General features: G+C 39.9%; 1 protein-coding gene across 1 annotated transcript in view; it reads left to right on the plus strand.

Annotated features, from left to right (window-relative positions):
- Window positions 1–296: 296 nt before the first annotated feature.
- The window catches only part of brinp1 (bone morphogenetic protein/retinoic acid inducible neural-specific 1), a 126,108-nt gene continuing 113,600 nt past the window's right edge, over window positions 297–12,804 (plus strand). Inside the window, exon 1 of the mRNA XM_078272104.1 lies at window positions 297–644. The gene's annotated coding sequence lies outside the window, so the exon portion shown is untranslated. The remainder of the gene's footprint in view (window positions 645–12,804) is intronic.

Genomic DNA, 12,804 nt, shown 5'->3' on the forward strand with positions numbered 1-12,804 from the left:
TTTCTTAGATTTCCCCCAATTTTGCCCCCTCTCCTCCCCCCCCAAAAAAAAATTAGTCACGATCAAGCTATCCATGGTGGTCAACCTACAGCCTTGGTGTAAATCAGCAGAGAAAAGTCACAACAAGGCTTCTTATCCTCATCCACCCTCAGTTCCCTCGCCTTCCGCCTCATATAGTCCAGACCCACCCCTTACTGTCTGCCATGACCGTCCTCTACAATACAAGACTGTATTATTTGTACCTCCCCTTTCTCGCCCTCACTCTGTGCATCCTAGCCTCCCTTCCTAGATATCCATCCCACACCTCTCCACCCGCAAACGGCTCCTACGGTGAGAGAAAAAGAGAACAGAACAGTTTCAAACACGTCGGCATAAATCTCACATCCAGAGCTCCCTTTTCTCCTTCCCCTCCTGACGGACTTCATTACTTTATTCCTCTGCGCGCCAATGCCCGAGACCACGCCGAAGCGAAGGATTTTTTTCCTTTGAGCATGAAAAGGATTGCCAAATCATCCGCAATCCAACATCACCGACTGAGCCACCAGCATGAGCACTGGATACATATGCTCCAGCAGAAGTTGTTGGCTAGAGAACTAACAAATCTTGGACCACAAATACAGCTAAGAGGGGAGAGTCAGTTTTAGGTAAGTAGGCTGTACGGTTATCCCGCTTGGACCGGTAACATAATATGAGGATATCTTATATATTTTCTTTTTTTGTCCATCACTGACCACGAGGTAGTAGTCGGGTAGGCAGGGCTATATTGTGGCACAATTATGGCGATGTTGCGTGGTCAGCATGTTACTGAGGTGGCCGGTGGTGTCCTTTTCAGGATGGAGGCAATGTGTTCTCACTGTGAAGCTACCTTTTTAAATAAATGGTGTGCAAGTTCTTACAAGCTCCACCCGGACTGAATGTCGACGGAGCGTTCTGAGGCTATTCAAAATAATATGACTTATCTTATAAACCCATCATCGAGTTATTATCTCGATTATGTACACTCGGCTGCGTTCTCTCTGCACGTTGTGAGACAGCATCTTCCCGCGGTGATGCTGCAGAAGTGCGGAAATAAAGGAGCATAAAACACTCAGAATTTGGAGGTTCGCATATTACGCAGACCTGCCGCGGCTTCAATGAATGGCATTACAGGGGCAACATTCAGAGATGCATTAGCAGGCCTACAGAATACTGTCGGCATCAATATTTGTATTCGAGCTAATTCTGTTTGCAGTCCAGTCGTGACTTTTAACATCCATGTTGATCAATTTGTCCCGGAAACTGCATGGTCCATAAACTAAAAGTGAGTGTCATCACAGCTCGGATATTGGATATGGAATGAGTTGCGGTCATGCGCCCTGTTATGATTTGTTTTTCTTCATTTTTGTAGATTCCGTGTTATGGATGAATTACTGCCTGAATTGCATTCTGTGAAAGCAGATAGTCAGCTGGATCTGTATTTCTGTGTATGTGCTGGTCTGTGTTGGACGTGTCTCCAAGCGCGCGTGAAAGAAAGCAAGCACGTACATGCTTGTTTCATTGTATGTGTGCGTGCGCGTGTGTGTGTCACCAGTGATAAGTTGCCGTTCCGTGTTCCCTCAAGTTGCATTGGTTGCTGTTCCACTGACTAACTGCGGGGGGAGCTCATGCTCTTTTACACTAGGTGTCATTATGTGGCTCAAGGCAAGATAACTGTATATGATACTGATACCAACTCTATGAAATTAGAGAAGTGGCTTCTGTTTGAAATTGGTCCGGAAACATTTATCTGCACTTCCATGACTGCCACTGCAGTTTTTGTTTTGTTTTTCATTTCTCTTTGGAAAGCAGTCCTAATTAGCTACATTCATCTAGTATTAACACATATATACAAGAAGAAAAAGAAATATATATATATATATATATATATATATATATATATATATATATATATATATATAAATGTACGTTATACATATATGATTGCCAGGTTTAGAGCACAAGACATCAGTCTAAAAAAAAGTCAATAGGCCACAATGAACAATAAAAGATCTCTATCTAGCTAAAACACAGTATAGCTTAGCCTTTAAAGAGCTAGTTGAAAAATTGTCTGTGTGGCTCCCATACGTGAATAATCCTGCATACAGTACTGAATGTAAACGTTAAGTTAAGCTTTAATGTTTGAAATTTACATTATATTGAAAGCAAGTCAGTCAATACTGCAGTATGGTTCTTCCCTTCGTCTCCAAATGTGCAGTGCAGAATTGCACTGGCAGCGGAAATTGCAGAAGAAAAGCTGCCCTATTCAGAATGCCTCATTCAATCTGGTGGCCTTTTCAATGGCAAAACGCTGGCAACATGTAATCATTTTCAGAGGGAAAGCATTCCACATCATACTGCCAAAATAAAAATGCCAGCAGTAGCTTAAAGCTATACTTGTGTCATGGCTTAAGATGACCCAATCTCAATGAAAAGAGAACATTCAGCACCAGGAGTCCTTTTTACAGACCTTGGCAGTGCAACTTTCTGATGAATTGTCTGAAAAACATGTGGCTGTGCTTCTTGAAAGGTGAGGAAATGAACACCCTTAAACATAATTAGGGAATGGATGATATAATGAATGCAGTCACCCTTTGCACACAAAGCTGCACTATGTATAGCGTATTGTGTATGAATATTAATTAAAAACAGCACACTACTAGTCCTGTATTGGCAGAACCCACCAGCTCTCTCTGTCACTGTCTTTGTATTCTTGTATTGGCATGGCATTGCTTTTATGTGGGGGAGGACTGCAGCTGTAGTGGCCAGAAGGCTGCCTCCCGAGAGTTTTGAAAAAAACAAAACAGTTTTTATCGCAAACAAACAACAGGGTCACATAATGACGTGACAGAATCCCACAGAACTGCTGGTTTGCTTACCAATATTTTGGAGAGGCAGCTAAATCATTTGACCTCCACTAGGGCCTGTCTGACCTATGTGCTGCTGCTATCAGTCCCGTTAGACCACATGGGGCCTAACCGTGCTTGCATAGTATGATGTTCAAAAATAATTCTCACCCCGTAGGCTCATAATTATAGGGTTGGTAGCTGATCACAAGTGGTTAATTGCATTCTTGACACCATGGAATTTAAACCAAGCTTAGATAAGCAATTCCAGAAGGACATTTTCAGTTTTTTTTTTTTTTTACAATGGCCTTTTAAAAAACACATCTGAACATTCATGTGGAGGGATGCCCTCTCACCCCCAGGCACAGTACATTAACTGTATTAAAACATTGACTTATTATCTGAGAAGGCAACCATGGTTTTGAAATTTTTTGCTGCATGTACTGCTCTTCGCTATCTTTGTCAGTTACTAGAGCTACAAATTTTGGGCTCTGTGTGAAGCCTAGGGGGAGCTGAAAGCAGGCTCAGAAAAGCATCACAACAGTGACAATTTTATTGTTATAAACTATTTAGGCATTCGATCCACACAATTCGTCATCTGAATGCAGCCTCTGTCCAGTCTCTCTGCATGTCCCTCTTTCTCTTTCTTCACAGTGGGTGACCACAGTCTGAACATTTGTGAGTGAGCATAAGTACAGTTACAATTAAGAAACACATTGTACAAAAGTTAACAAGCAAACAGAAATCAATTATTTATCAAACAAATATATATAAGATACGATACAACTTTATTGTCGGTTTACACTGAAATTCATTTTGTGTTCCTGAGCAGCTCCGCTAAAAAAATAAAATAAATAAAAGTACACACAGAGTTAGACAGCAATTTCACATATGCACTTTCAGTTTCATGGCTGAAAGCAAAGCCTTTTGTGGCTTGCCTTCTGACTGCTGATGAACCTGAATATGATGTTGTGTAACAATCATTAATTATTAAGTTCATTTTGCAGGAGCTGTAGTGATAGAGTTTTGCACTGGAATTATAATTTTGCAGTATTTTCTTGTGTGTTGGGTTTAGCATTAGACATGAAAAAGAAAATCAGCTGATCACCTAGATGTTATTAGTATGTACTGGTATCATTTGAATAATATGTAAGAGCCGTGGTTGCTAAATGTTTGTGAGTAAAACCACGTAAGTAAGGAGGTGCTTTCAAATGTGCAATGTCAGACCTTGCATATTTGGTTAACACGTACAGTTCTCTGCAAACTATTAATCCTGACCTAACATTTGGTGGTTGCCAGGTAGGAAACATAATTGAGCTACTATAAACCTGACCCCAGTGCCATTGAGCACTGCTAGGGAGCTCAGTTATTACTCCTTAAAAATATGATAACTCTGACAACACAGTAATAACTACAGTCATTTATCTTGCTTGACACCGCCTTGGTCTTTACTGGCTTGGTGATAGCTGTGGTTGTACATTCATTTGAATATTCTGACCCATGTTACTGTGAGTAGGAGAGGGAAAGGGCGTGATATGTTTTGATTTGCCGTGGTCTTTCACATTACTGAACATTAGACGTCTGCACTGGCCAGCGATTCCACATTGAACCTTTTAACTTCATTTGCCTCACTGTTGCCTCCCATGTTCCCTCCAGCAATGTAATTTGATCTGCTCCAGTCTAGAAGTTGTGTCTGAGGTATCTTAAACAAAATACAGTCTTCTCAGACGTAAAATATCTTCGGGCCCCAATTTATATGGAGATGAAATGCAGCTGTGGCCAGGATTTTGCAATTTGCCAAACTGTTGAGAATATTTTCTTTTCCACCTGCATCTGCTTGGTAATGTTGTGGGTAGCCATTGCATAATTACATTTTTGAGAAAATGTAATGCTCTGTGGATTATGTTCTATGTCAGCATATCATGTTGATATATCATACATGTTTACTGTTTGTTGAACATATCTACAAAACTTTCACAGCCAACATATGTTTTTATACTGTAAACATACTTCAGTGTTATATTCTCCATTATCCATTCACTTGTGGCAACTAAAGTATGGGGAATATATTGTTAAAGCTGCTTCAATCAATATTTCTATATTAATAATGGATCCATTGACTATGTATAATGTGAAAGGGGTTGCGAGATGAACACACAGAGACTTACCACTCAGCTCTGCAGTTCCCCTCAGCTCTATGGGGCTCATTGTTTTGGTTGTCAGGCCTGCAGCTTTACTGTTCTCAAATGATTTCCTTCTGGCCTCATGCTTTAACAAAGTCGGTGCACAAACTTCTGTGGCACACATCCAGCTGGTTGGTCATAGCTCAGTGTTTTTGTGGTACTCACAAGTTCCAGGGGCCTACAGTGCAGCTGCCATTGCACTGACAGTGATTTCCAGGCTGCACACTGAAAACGATAGCTCACATCCACCGAAGATTTTCAGGATAGTAACTCTGTATTCTCATCAAGAATACTGTTTTCAGAGGTGCATCATTCACATGTGTTATCTCTCTCTCTCTTCCCAAAAGGTTGTAATAGGTGAAAGACAACAATTGCTTTTGCAAAGGTTGATCGTGGCGGGGCATTGTGATAAGTGATTGCTAATTGGTTGAGTGATTTAGTGATTATCCCAAACAAACAAACAACTGAAAAGTGAAGCCATACGTACTTAAGTTATTAGAACAACACTAAAGTTCTATCAGACGTTTGCCTTACTTTTGATTGTTAGCAATGGGTTCATCATTATATGCATGTAAATATAGCCATTCACCTACCATAGGGCAGCCTTTTAGAGCATAATTTTGAAAACAAACTAAAGCAACAAAACATTCCCAGAGCTTCAAATATACTGTGTGAGTCTTTGTCTTTCATAATTGGTTCGGGTCACTATGGACAGACAAGACTGTGATGGGGATTTCTCATCTTAAGAAAATGTAGCCCCTCTTAAGAAGCAGTTGGTTTGGACTTCTCTGGACAACTGTCAGTGTGTTATAACAGGGACAAGCATTTAAAGGGTTTGAGAGGACCAGATTTGATTGGCAATAAAACTACCAAACAATGCTCATTTTGACTGCCATGTTCAAGTGCACTAGAGCCATAAACTTGCCCCAGCACTTGTGCTTTGTTCCATGAATAATGAACATGAAAGTTTAAACTCTCTCTAACGGTACATATCCATTTGCCGACACGACTGAAGCGTGGTGTCGAGACGTCATACATCCATGGTTCACGCCCTTGACCGGCAGCTGATTGCATGAACGCGTGACAGGGGTCTGGCTGCTCAAGAATTTCAACCAAGTGTCATGGCGGCGCATTGAGAATACGATCTAGTATTTTACGAAAATAGTTCACCGAAACGTGTTTCTGAAAACATTTTAAGCGAGAAATAGGCCATACAGTTGCTGAATCTGTCTTCATTTCAGATCGACAAAGGTTAGTTTGAAAGATTTTTTCTACTTCTACTGGATAGTCGCGTCACGTTCAATGGATTCATTTGCATAAAGATGGGCATCGGCCAGCTTTTGGACGCGCAGCATTTTTTCCAATGCAGCGCCGCCTTCCCGGAATGCTTTGTGTGTACGTTGAAGTCGCTTGACGTCACCCATAGGAATAGAGTGGAGCGCGGTGCGACTGAAGCATTGCACGGTCAAAGTGATCAGCGCTGTAAGAAAGACCATCTTCATGACTGAAACACAGACAGAAAATATGATATTCTTTAAGCTTTTAATACTTTTGTTTTCAAATGTTCAATGCAACTCGAAAATCATAAAGATGCATATAACAATATAAACAAATCAAACACATTTTATTTTATCTATTTATTTGCAATTATCAAATTATTATTATTATCAGTTATAATGAATACATCTGCTATCTATCAACAAATTCATCCACATTTTAATATTGTCTTTTGTAATGAGCAAATTAGATCTATTACTTAATTTTTAATTATTAATGTGCATTAATAAAAGAATGGGTTCAAAAATGTGTCCAATCCTGGACTTCCACACTTACTGTTAATGATGTATAAACAAATCTAAAGTATTATTTATTTCTATGAGTCAGCTTAGTGTCTGGCAGTGTAAAAAGCCTCAATTTAAGATGTGAACAACCATGGGCAGATCATTTTTCTGAAGAATTTTAATTAGGCCTTTCACAGAGAAGGTTTTAATCTTTTCCAATCTTCCAAGGGCTGACTAGCAAGCGAGAAACACTCCCTGCTGGAACATTTTAGGCACCTTCAATTATTCCTTAAGAATACAGAAACATTTGCTAAAACATTTCATATAGTGTAGGATTTAAAATATGTAAACGGGATGGAGATGAGAAGCTTTTATTTTCAGAACATACAGTATGTCCTAATTTTGAAAAATTCAACAGTAAAGCAGTAGAGAACAGTAGAGCTGTATAAAGTCCCTTCAGACATGCACCTCTTTATGTAAATGTGGCAGTTGTGGAGAAGTAAGGAGAGTGTCCTCCTAGATGATCTTAAATGACACCATCAGTCTGATGTGTGATAAGGAAAACATTATCCTGGAAGCAATATGTTTCCCCTAAAATGTAGCTGCTAAAGCAAAATAGACACAATTTGTGGGAGACTCCGTTGATTAGCGCTGCATTCTTTGTCTGCAACAACTTAGTGCTGTAAAAGGCATTGTGCTACTGACTCCAGAAGTAGCACATGAATGGCCTGACACAGCACTTTCACAGAAGTACCAACATATAGATTTTTTCTATCTACCTGACCTTGCCTGTGTGTGTGTGTGTGTGTGTGTGTGTGTGTGTGTGTGTGTGTGTGTGTGTGTGTGTGTGTATGTGTGTGTCCCAATGGGTGAACCATTAGTACATTTGCATTCCTAGTATGTGAGTTTAAATGCCTAAGCACGACATCCTGTCACACTTAGCCTGAGGGACATTGATGAGAAATCCATGCATATTTGTGATCATTTGGCATTGCTTTCAGGGCTGTTGCTATGGTAACTCTTATATCCTTGTATCACGTCTTCAACTGGTGGTCATATATTTGGTCAGCCTAATTTCTACATATCATTCATGCAATCATTATTTTAAATCTACTCAATGAATGAATGTTGAGTGAGTTTCATAATGGCCTGTCTTTGCAAATGATGTGGATTATCTGCTGTAGTTGGATTTCCATGACTGTTTGTGTTTTAAAATTCCTGACCATTGTGTTTTATCTGCTCAGACTAAAGTTTAAAATTCACACCTGAAGGCTGTAATATTGTTCTGGACATTATTTAATATAAATTGGATTTGCCTCAGGATGAAGACTATAATTAAAAGACAAGAAACAAAACATATCACCTCCAGGCCTGCACATCTTGCTAATATTGCTTGGCCTCAAATAGCCTTTATGTTTGGGTACATTAAATTCTGTTTATAATTATAGTTAAACCAAAACTTACTGCATAGCATGTAATGATGGCATCAGTATTCCTAAGTTTGATTGCCAGAATCAAAATCTGTTGTTTTTAATGATCATTCGTGCCTTGAAGTTATTTAAACTGTATGTGCTTTGAAAGGAAATATTATGAAATTAACAGGTTATACAGTAAATGTGGCCCGTTGTCTCTGCTATTGTGTTTCCAGATAATTTAAGGTTCAAAATTGCTCAATATTTACAAGTATTTCTCATTTGAAAGGGAGGGAAGTGGAATTAAACATTTCAATAAAGCAAGAGCTAAAACTGAACCCTGCCAAGTCCCACATGTAATGTCCGCTGAAGATGAAACAAGGAAGCAGATGTTGACTGAAAGACACTGAAGCAGATGGAACTGTGCATGTTAAACCAACTCTAATAAAGAAATCTACTGAAAAGCTACTGTCTACAATACTAATGATCACACTGTAAAATACATAAATGTATTCATTCCCCAATAAAATAAAATAATGTTCTATCCTTGGTGAGAAACAGAGAAAAATCCCAGTCTCATTTTAGGCCACTTACCTTTTTATTTAAAAAAAAGATTCTGAATGAAAAAGGTCAATCTACAAAAACGCTTATAGCATTGCAGGAAAGAGGGTTAGGTCAGCTGTCAGCATGGTTTGCATATTTAAAAGTAGGAATGAAACTATGGCCAGAGAACTAGTAAAAATAGACAAAACGCTGAATCAAATTAACTAGAAACTTAGGAGGACAGATGTATGCGGCAGATTGGGGACTAAATGCCGGATTACAAAAACATTTTTGCAGTTATTTTAAGTAATATCTTAATTATGAATCACATTGCTTGGCATGTTTCTAAGTGGAAATATACTTTGGGATGGCTGCTGCTCTTTTCAGTGTCATATCAGCATCTTCATATTAAATTCTAAGTTAATTTGACTAAAGTGACAAAATGGCATCAATTTACAGTTAACACATCACATTTTGCAAAACTATTTAGGATAGTTAACAACAGTATGGTTTCCTTACACAAAATTACCAAACATTACTGTATGTGTGAGTTCTGAAACTATTTATTTATCAAAAAGACACAAAACAAGTGCCTGGTTTTAGGTCTCTATATGTACCTCATTATTTCATAGATAAACTGCTAGTGATGGTAATGCCCAGAGCCTTATCACCAGCCAGTTTCCTGCCGACTTAACCAAACATTAAAATTCTCCAATATGACAGGACAGAACAAAACAGTCTCAATGCAGCAGAGGCTTTCTTGCACTGTTGGACTCCATTTGCCTCCACTTCGGTTTCCATGAAGGCTGTTGGGATTACTAATAAACAATGGCACTGGGTTGCCACCTGGCAACATGTTGTGATTGCCTGCTGGAGGAAGGAGACCCAACCAGCTGGCCATTCTTTACCACTGGTGCCAGTCGCTGTCCCTTACACTGCACATGTGTGGTGTTCAGTAGAGAGGAATGCTTGCTCTGTTGTGCATCAATCATCTTCTGTAGGTTATAACCCCGGCAGAGACAGCAGGCAAGACTTGTACTGTATGTGTATAATAGCAGCTTACTTGTGTAAGGTAGAGAGTGGTGTAGTATGGTATGTAGTTTCTTGAGTGTAAGCTGGTGCCATTGTGCTCTGGCTGCAGCTGCCTTTAGTGAATCTTGTACTGTGAGTCCCACTTCAAAGAGGAGGCGATTGGAGGGTGAATAAAACCTCCAAGTCAGTCAATTGGCCCTGAATTGCCCAAACTAAACTGCAATATCAGCAGTGCAAGAAAGTGGCTGGCGTGTTCAACTTTTTTCCTGGCTTAACTTGCTCAGCCCCTCACATTGACACCAGGGCCAGGTGGATAGGGAGGAAGTGGATGGAGAGGAGGCAGTGTGCTCGATTTATCAGTATTTATGGAGTGCTATTTTCTCTGTCTCCCATCTATGTCTGCCCTGGGAAGCAGTAGCCATTCTTTAATCTTGACACCCGGTGATCATGTAACACAAGGAAGTGCCTATTAGAGGTGGATAGAAACTGGAGGGGGCCTCTCTCCTGATCCTGTTTTAGGGGAATTGGGTTGACAGAGACAGGGAGTATGGGAATACATGAGCAAGGGGGAAGGGAGAAAGGGGTTGAAAAGAAATGGTGGTTGAGGAAACAAGGACAATTTGGAACTGGTTTTCAAAACTCAAAACGTTTTATAAGGGTGTGGGGTTAAGGGCAACGTCTAGAGAATGTTTATGGCGCCATAGCCTACCAAGCTACTGGTAGCCAGTAAACTAAGGAGGTCCGTGTGGATGAGATCGCTTTGAAAGTGATCAATCATAAGAGGGCCAGTGCCTCCTTGGCTTCTGCCCCCAAATTTTCAAAAGTCAGTTTCACTCGAGCGAGCAGAAATTAACTTTGAGAGGACAGTTTACCTGCGAGAGTGTGTATGCCCTCCAGCGCTCGCAAAGGCGCGTTGTGACTGCTCTGTGTGTGCTGCTTAGTTTAATACACACAGGTGCCATTCTCTCCCTCTCCCTATGTTTTGTTTCACGCTCACAGCTGCCTGTACAACTCTTGATTGTTGAATTGATACGCAAAGAGTAATTTCTGCGCATGTGAAATTTTATAATTTGTTCGTGAGCATGTTTTATCACGCTCGCGAGATATGACATAATACTGATGCCATAAATCTTCAGCAGGCTTTTCTTCTAGTATAAAACAAGAAAGACTTGCCAAAGGACACGTGAACTAATTTGTTTTTTTAGATGAACTAAAACAACTGTAATAATGTGAAATTCAGTTGTAAAGCAGAGCAGGTCTTTATGCAGCTCCCTCTAGGCTTGCGTCAAACGCAGTCAAGGAAATGTCGGGGGTAATTAGATTATGCTTTGAGATGATTGTGTAGCAGATAACATAAATCAGCTGATGGAGATGCAAGCAATGCCAAATGTTGTGTTTTAATACCTCTTGATTTAAGTTCAAGATTATATCTGTCAGCAAAAACTGACTGAACACCTCAGTAAAAAATAAAAGGCCATTGATTTTTTTTACTGCTGTCTTTTTATGGACATGTAACATCCACAGCCAAGAAGCCAAACCAACATGTCTTTTTAACCATATGACGATATTCCTACCCTCTAATACCACCCACAGAAGCGTTTCCTAAATTAGCGCCCCAAGAGGTGGCAGGAAATATGACCTACAGAAGCGTTTTCCGTCCTCATATGTAAACCACAGAATGTAACGGTTGCAGTTTTTAAACATGTTGTTAGCGGTGTGAAGCGGTCACAGTTTGGTTAGGTTTAGGTACAAAAACTTCTTGGTTAGGTTTAGGCACCAAAACTACCGGTTATGGACATGACGCAGAATGTCAGGTAGTTCAAGTAGTTTTGTTTGTCCAGTAAAGTAAAAGAACCTTGCTGTTTACTTATATTTTTAAATGGGACAGGGTGGACTGAGTCCTATGTTTGTTTGACCAATCCACCCCCCTAACCTTCTTCCTTATGCAAATTTTGGCACTCCTATATTTCGTCACCCTACTTCCTGCTTTGCTACTGTTATAATTACGGGAGGACACTAGAGGGCGCAGCCACTATAAACGTAAATATGAGTCGTAATTGCTGTGTTTTTCGGTGGAAGACTCAGCCAAACAGAGGCAGTTAATTCTCTCTATGTTAATAGAGTTAATTGTTATCTTAATTGGGTAAAACTGGATACCCCTACTAAGTCAATCCATATGCAGGAAATAATACATAAATACATTCCCAATTTGATTAATTCTGAAACACTTCAGTGGGTGACACACTGGTTGCCTTCAATCAAAACGACAGAGGCATCGGAAATACACATTGATTGAGTCTCTTAACATGAATAATTTGTTTTCTCAACCAAGTGCAGTGCTGCCAGCGCTCTGCCAACCTGGCACCTCACTCCATTAACAGTCCTCTTCTAATTTTGGAGTAACATGAAATCAACAAGTGGCAGGGTTATTGTGATCAGTCTTATATGTTGTTCTTCACACAAAGAAGACAGACACAGACAGATTCTGAGTGTTTCAGCCATGAATAAAGAATCACAAATCAGCCCGCAGTGGGCCTATTTGTTACGCTGAAATGCCGTTTTAGCACCAAAACCCTGCAAAATCTGACAAGCATGCCTGAGCCAGACAGGGAAATTATTTGTGTTTCAGTCAGATTTGTGTTTGAATCAAACTGCTGACAGTGTGCTGACTGGGAAAAGATGCACTGTAAATACAGAAGCATCTCATATATGATTTAATCAGCCACTGTATACTGTGATTCCCTGCGAACTTGTTCGGCTGTATTTAATTCCGAACAAATGAATTATGGATTCCAAGCTGCATTGATGTGCGTATTCTGCATACTGTGATGTTAAAGTTACATCATTGTTCAATATGATGCTTGCCTGACATTTGCTGGTAGAAATACATTTTGCTGCATTTTTGCCTTTAATGCTCTTGTAACCCCCAATTCTGAATTGATAATTTGAAAACTCTAGGCAAAGCCATTGTCCAAGTAAATGCCTCAAAACT

This window comes from Sander vitreus, chromosome 16 (genome assembly GCF_031162955.1).
Source record: "Sander vitreus isolate 19-12246 chromosome 16, sanVit1, whole genome shotgun sequence".
In the NCBI taxonomy this organism is placed as follows: Eukaryota; Metazoa; Chordata; class Actinopteri; order Perciformes; family Percidae; genus Sander; species Sander vitreus.